Raw genomic sequence first — 6893 nt, 5'->3', positions numbered from 1 at the left:
TGCACTAGCCCTGACTGTCCCGGGGGTATTTTTATATAAGAAAATTTTTTGAAGCCGGTACTCCGCTTTAAGTCTACTGTCTACAAATCCATTTCTTTGAACGTTATCCTCAACATTGCCTATCTCATCTATTTCAGATAAAAAGGATCAGTCTGAGCGGAGAGTGCGGTGCGGAACGCCTCTCTCACCTGTCCTTCTTTCAAATGAGGGCAGTAAGAAAGAGGAATATCTCAAGGCTTTGTTTTGAATTCTATCTATATATGCACTTTAAATAGTCCTGACTGGATAAAGCCATTACCCGCTATCCTTATAAACAATTATTTGTTCTTATAGTCTGTTTTTAACTGCCGGATGAATATTTCCATTCATAACCTCTAGTGCAGTGTGAAGCTTAATGGGATACACATCCTTGGAACTTTTTGAGATCTCTTTTCCTTCACTCAGCTTATTAGTTCATAATTGTGCTTATTATTCCAGCACTGCAGGACATTGATTTATCAGCTGATCCAGAGCCACACATGGCATGTGTTTTTTAATGTTTGGGTGAAGACACGAGTCACTATATTTCTATTGCATAAACTGTATTTTTTTCTGTAATTGCACTTTTTTTATTACATTACATAATTTTCTACACCATCAGAAAGTCTTAGATCCTGCTTATTAACCGCTCGTGTGCTTAGGTTAAGACTCCTGTCCTAGTTTCACTCTTTTTGTGCAGTAAGAAAGAGGCAGAGCTGTCCCCTGTGAATTACAGACTCCTGCCTTCTCCCCATGGCCACGGGAGGAGGACATGGGCCAAGATTCCCTCATCATCCTGCCACCAGTCTCTGATGCTGCCCCCACCAGTGTGCCTGTACTGCAGGAGCCACAGCTGTTGCCGCCTGCTCCCTACGTGGCATAAGAAGGCCACCTATTGCTCTACTGCCTGGCCCAGCAACTGTCCAGTAACTTCTACAGAGGGTGCTTAGAGAAGTTAGGAGGCTGTCAAGTGAAAACAGGAGGATGTCATGTGACAAAAGAAGGTTAACCCAGGCCATTCATCTGGTAGGCAGACAACAGACTCACCATTTTGAATTAATGTTGTCCTGGGTAAACCTGCAGCAGAACCAGGCGAGGCAGCAAATGAGACTTTCTTTACTGGAAGCAATTTCCAGGTACAATGCTCCATTAGCTGAGAGCACCTCCACATCACAAATCAGCAGAGCACCCTCTGAAAGTAAAACCTGAAGGCTACGTCTTCATCTGCCCCAGGTCCCAAGGCAAGGCAGCTAACCTCATCACAGGAAGGGTCTGTACCCCAAACTATTTTTTATTAAAATTCGTTTCTAATCATGGTTTTTCTTTTAAGATTACTATTTTTTTTTATTTCCAGTGATACATACATTTTGTTTGCTACTTATTGAAAACCTTTTGTTAGTGTAAATAAAAATTATTATTGTTTAATAAAGCATACTTTCATGAATATATTGATGAATATTATTATGTGTTATTTTACAGTACATCACATATCTGGTTAATTAATATTTCCTTATCACACATGGTAATCATTCACAACTTCACACTCTAAATCCACAATAGTTAAAGTTGTTTATTCAGATTTAGCTATTATGGTGCCCCACTGCTCTTAATGTTCTTTTAACATTTGTTAATTTTCCAAGATTTTTTAAATTGTAGTCCAAAGTAGCTGAAATGGAAATATTCAGTATTCTTAGCACAACGGTCTTGATTTTATGTTTAAAGGGACATGCATCACTTTTTTTTTTTAAACCAGCAAGCAAACATGTTTACACAACTATAAAAACTGAAAACGAGAAAGAAAACTTTTTAACCACTTCTGGACCGAAAGGTTTTCCCCCTTAACCAGTTCTGGACCGGAAGGATTTGACCTCTTAATGACCAGGCCATTTTTTGCGTTTCGACACTGCATTCATTTTTGCACGGTTGTGCGACGCTGTACCGAAATAAAATGGATGTCCTTTATTTCCCACAAATAGAGTTTATTTTGGTAGTATTGATCACTTCTGCAGTTTTTTTTTTTTTGCGCTATGAACAACAAAAGAGCGACAATTCTGAAAAAAAAAACCTATATTTTTCACTTTTTGCTATATAACATTTCCAATAAAAAATGTTTAAAATCAAATCATTTGAAGCCAGTATGTATCCTGCTACATATTTTTGTTAAAAAAAATTCCAATAAGAGTATATTGATTGATTTGCGCAAAAGTTGTCGGGTCTACAAACTAGGGGAAAGATTTATGTCATTTTTATTTATTTATTTTTTTACTAGTAATGGCGGCGATTAGCAATTTTTAGCCGTGTTTACAGTGGCAGACCGCCGTTCTGTCTCCACTCGGAGTGACCGCGGCCGCCGGACCCGCAGATCAGCTTCCCCTGTGGCAAATGGGCGAATGGGGTGAATGGACCCACAGATCAGCTTCCCCTGTGGAGAATAGGGCGCAACCCCACTGGCGGTCCTGCGACGTACAGTTACGTTGTTTTGCAGGACAGAGCTGACCTGCCACAGTATATGTATTTCTGGCGATCAGCAAGTGGTTAAAGTATGTAATTAAACTTTATAAACTTACTGTAAACTTTATGAGGTTTTTTTTTTTTTAAGGAACACGTCCTGACTAGGGGATGTTTTTCTAATCTTTGCGAGGGCAGATAAATCGGTTAAAAACTCCTTCGGACCTGCTGTGCCTTGAGGGAACCACCGCCCCTCTTCCTGATTGGTTGGAAAGCCAGTTCCATGCTCCTTCACAGCACAGCAGGTAGGAGGGAGGTTTTCTGAATTCCGATCTTCCTGCCTTCGGTGAGATCGGAAAAAACCTCCCTTTGACCAGCAGTTCAGGTTTTGGAGGGAGTACTTGCTCAAGTGCTCAGTATCGGCATTCAGCACCAATACTTGCATTGGTATTAGAGCATATATACATCCTGAAAGTGGTGTGAGCTGTTAATACTTACCAGTAAAGTACTTGATGACTCATATATAAATCTGTCTTGTTGTTCCTCATCCACATCAAAGTCTGGTGGTATTTTCAATAAATTGTGAAATGAAGAGAGAAAGTTAGATAAATAAACAGAAATTATTAATGGAATGATGGAAGGGGAATAAGGATACAATTGATGAGACACTCACTTGTTCGTGTGTGCAGTAGGGTAAATCTTTTCAATGCTTTAATCCCATAGTGTGGGGAGAGGTCTTCCAAAAGAGTGCCATCACCAATGCCTACTGATTTTCTCCTAGATGGTAGCAGCAGTCTTCATTTGCAACACCGTAGACACAGTAAGAGGAGAAAATAGAAAGGAATAGCACTTTTTATGGGAGTATTGGTTTCCAGGGAATTAAAGTGCAGGGCTTTTTTTTTAAATAATAATTTGGCTGTTAGCTTTGGGAGCCACTGATTAAGTACAGGATTTATTTTATTTTATTTTTTATTTTTTTATTTAATACTAACTAAGATTACTGAAGAAGGAGCATTAAGTATTGTGTATACAATAGAAACTCCAAACACTTGAATGAAAACTCAATACAAATAATCACAATTAAGCTATTAACAAACAAACCTTAACTTGGGTTGAATGAACAATCTCTCAAATGATGGGTAATTTAGAACAATTATTCACAGGAATGAATGGATCTACTTCAAATCAAACTGTCCTAAGATTAGAATACATGCCAAATAAAAATACAACAAAACCAAAAATAGTGCAGGACATGATATCTATCCAAAATGAAAGGAATAGCTATATGAAAGTTATCACTCACAAAGTAGAGACTAAGAGAACCTGGGAAGCCAAGATCAGCCTCATGGTATTATTTAATGGTCTATTTTTTGGTTTACATCTTGCTTTTTTGTGTGGCAGATGCTAGACAGGTCTATCTCAAGTGGTCCGAAATCAATTCTTTATTTATCTAAATCCTGTTTGAACTGCTAGAGATGAGATGATTTCCCAATCCCAACCAAATAAAAGAAAGGAGAAGATATAAAGCCCAAAAGAGACCATTCAATAATACCATGAGGCTGATCCCAGCTTCCCAGGCTCTTTCAGTCTCTACTTTGTGACTGAGTGATAACTTTTATATGTTAAACATATTCCTTTTATTTTGGATAGATAATATCATCATGACCTGTCCTGCACTATATTTGGCTTTGGTTTTGTTGTATTTTTTGTTTGGCATCTAATCTTGGAACACATTAAATTAAAGATAGACTTATGGTACAAAATAGAGGTAGAAGACAAAGTAGGACAGTTAATCAGTATCAAAGTTTAGGGCAGGTTTACTTTCAGAAATGCCATCTGCTTTATCTGCTATGGAGCCAGTTGTGATCGCTATGAGCAGAGAATATTTCCAATGATGGACAATACCCATTCGCTTTGGACTGAGGTTGTGGGGCAGGAAAGAAGCTCTTGGGCTACAATGGAGAGAGCAGGCCAAGTCCCCCTCTTTTCATCCCAATATTGTAGTAGGGGGCAAATGTGGCTCAGAAAGATAAGCCTTTACTGTATCTGAGAAACTACTTTGTTTCTTGGGGGGCAGCCTCGTGAGTCCAAACTATCTAATGTCTCAGCCCAAAACTCATCTGCTCTGGTTGTGCGCACAACAGTGGTGGTACTGATACTGAAAGGTGTTGTTGACTCAGTATCATCAGCAGGCTTCTCCATTTCATCTTCTTCATTCACCTCTGGTGGCATACACAATTGTCTTTGCCTATCACACACCGTCTCAAGTAATTTATCCCTCCAGGTGTTTACTAAACTGTTCCCGAGGGGCATTTAGCCCTTTATTCGAGGATTGCACATTGAGGCAAACATTAGCTCAGGGCAAGTTTCTAGATGCTCGGAAGGGACTAAGCACTGCAACCATCTGACCAATTATTGTTCACTCCTTCCTGCTCAGTGGTCTAGCTATACCTATAAAATGTTCATGGGACATGGCGTGAATTGTCTTTTGTTGCTCATGTATTCTCTCAAGCATTTCTAATGTTGAATTCCACCGAGTGCCAATGTCCTGCTTCATACGGTGATGAGTAAGGCCAGCCTTACTTTGCCAATATCTGAATATGTGGCTATCTTTGACACTTCTGTGAAAATGGCCTGCTATCTTACCACAGGATTCCTGGACTGCTAACAACTTTTGACTACTGTCATAATACAGAGCAGCCCTAACAACAAGATGCAGGACATGTGCCGAGCAGCGGACTCCTACAAATCACCCATCACGCAGAGCCTTAATCATATTTGCTGCTCCATCTGTTACCACAAACCCTAACTTTGGCTGCATGCCTGCTTGATCTCCAAGCCACTCAGGCCACAAAATATTTTGAGCACTATGTTGCTCGTCCATAACCTCTGCATACAAGAGGAAGGAATGGTGCCCCTGCTTAAAATTTACTACCCCAGCTCCTGTGCTTCTTGCCCCTGGTTTTGGTTTTATATGTTCTGACACAGTGGGCTGCCACCAGTGCACAGTTAATGATAAAAAAGCAGCTCTGCTTATCTCCTCTTTCAATGCCTGCACACATGATTGGTATAAAGAGGGTACTACATTACAGCTGAATGTAGTAAAGCAGGGTACAATATTCTGAGGTGCAAGTGCCTGCATTCGTTGTTTAAATGGCTCCTCTACCACCAAACTATAAGGCGTTTCCCCGACAACTATCAGTTGCCCAATAAGGCGAGTAATTTTGTGTGAATGCTGCCTAGACATCCCCCTAGAATGAAAGCTGTTAAATTACTGCAGGGTAGGCTGATGACTGGGATGGCTAACAGTTGCACAAGAGGTCCCTTGATCCCCTTGCCCCTTGTCATGTCTATCGGTTGAAATGGTAGCACTAGCATTGCTTTTCTCTCTTTACTAGGTGGAGCTGCCACCCTACTTTCCTCTCTCAGCAGCACAGAGTTATGGTGAGAGTAGAAATTATGATTCATCCCAGCATTAGTGAGATGCCCTAAAACTCTGCCATGGCTCACTGCCCTGCCACATATTTTTAACTTGGCTAGGCTACCATCTCCATGTAAAACAAAATGCTCCCATACTTTTGACCACAAGTTGCCACTGCCACTGGGTGGCAAAGAATGTACTACCATTTGTTCAGGGTGATGACTATGAGAAGCTTCCAGAGCAAAGGAAGAAGATGGTGGCCTAACACTGGTGAGGTTGGCACTAGTTAAATCTGAGGCAGAAGAGGCGGGTGATAGTGGTGGTGGTGACATTGTTTCTGTGGGTGAAAATAACAGAGGAGACACAGGACCAATATCTCCTGGACTACACTCTTGATAGTGATGTAATTCCTCCTACTGTACATTTAAACCCAATCCTAAATCTAAACCTTCAAGGGTGGGACTGAAAGGTATGTCATGTTCAGCAGCAGGTTGTAAAGTATTTGCCACTTCATCTCTATCTGTAGAGCTGCTGCTAGCAGTTGTGGAGTTGGTAGCTATGCTTTTACGTTGAGCAATTGCCTGCTCAAAATGAAAAATCTCACTTTTTGGCTGCCTATACCTATGGCCATTAGCAACAGCCTTTGAGGGAACTGTCCAGCCTCTCTTGTAAAAAAAGAGCAGGTGTTACAATTGGCCTGTTACTATCTTTTTTTAGGTTCTTACTGTATCAGAAGCAAATTTTCCTCTGTTGTCTCCCTCATGGGGAGAGGAATTGGAGAAGTATTAATATCAATTATTGTTTTTAAACAAACAGATAAAAAATGCTCAATGGATAAAGATGGTGTATTGCCGTGCCTTAAAAATGGCCATGCTTATTAACAGGAAAACACCCATCTATCCATCACAAATGCAACTGCAAAAAAAATGTTTAAATTAAAAAAAAACTCTCAGACAGCAAGGTTATAAAAACACACACTGTCCCACACAAGGAAAAAAAATACAAT

General features: G+C 40.2%; 1 pseudogene across 1 annotated transcript; it reads right to left on the bottom strand.

Annotated features, from left to right (window-relative positions):
- Nucleotides 1-4822: 4822 nt before the first annotated feature.
- LOC309550499 (zinc finger BED domain-containing protein 4-like) lies at nt 4823-5713 on the bottom strand (annotated as a pseudogene). The gene has a single exon. The product of its transcript is annotated as a zinc finger BED domain-containing protein 4-like (transcript).
- Nucleotides 5714-6893: the final 1180 nt, after the last annotated feature.

This window comes from Pelophylax lessonae, assembly GCF_965119305.1.
Source record: "Pelophylax lessonae genome assembly, chromosome: 3".
NCBI classification, from domain to species: Eukaryota; Metazoa; Chordata; class Amphibia; order Anura; family Ranidae; genus Pelophylax; species Pelophylax lessonae.
The sequence above is the reverse complement of the archived record's forward strand: the minus strand, read 5'-3'. Positions and strand labels throughout refer to the sequence as shown.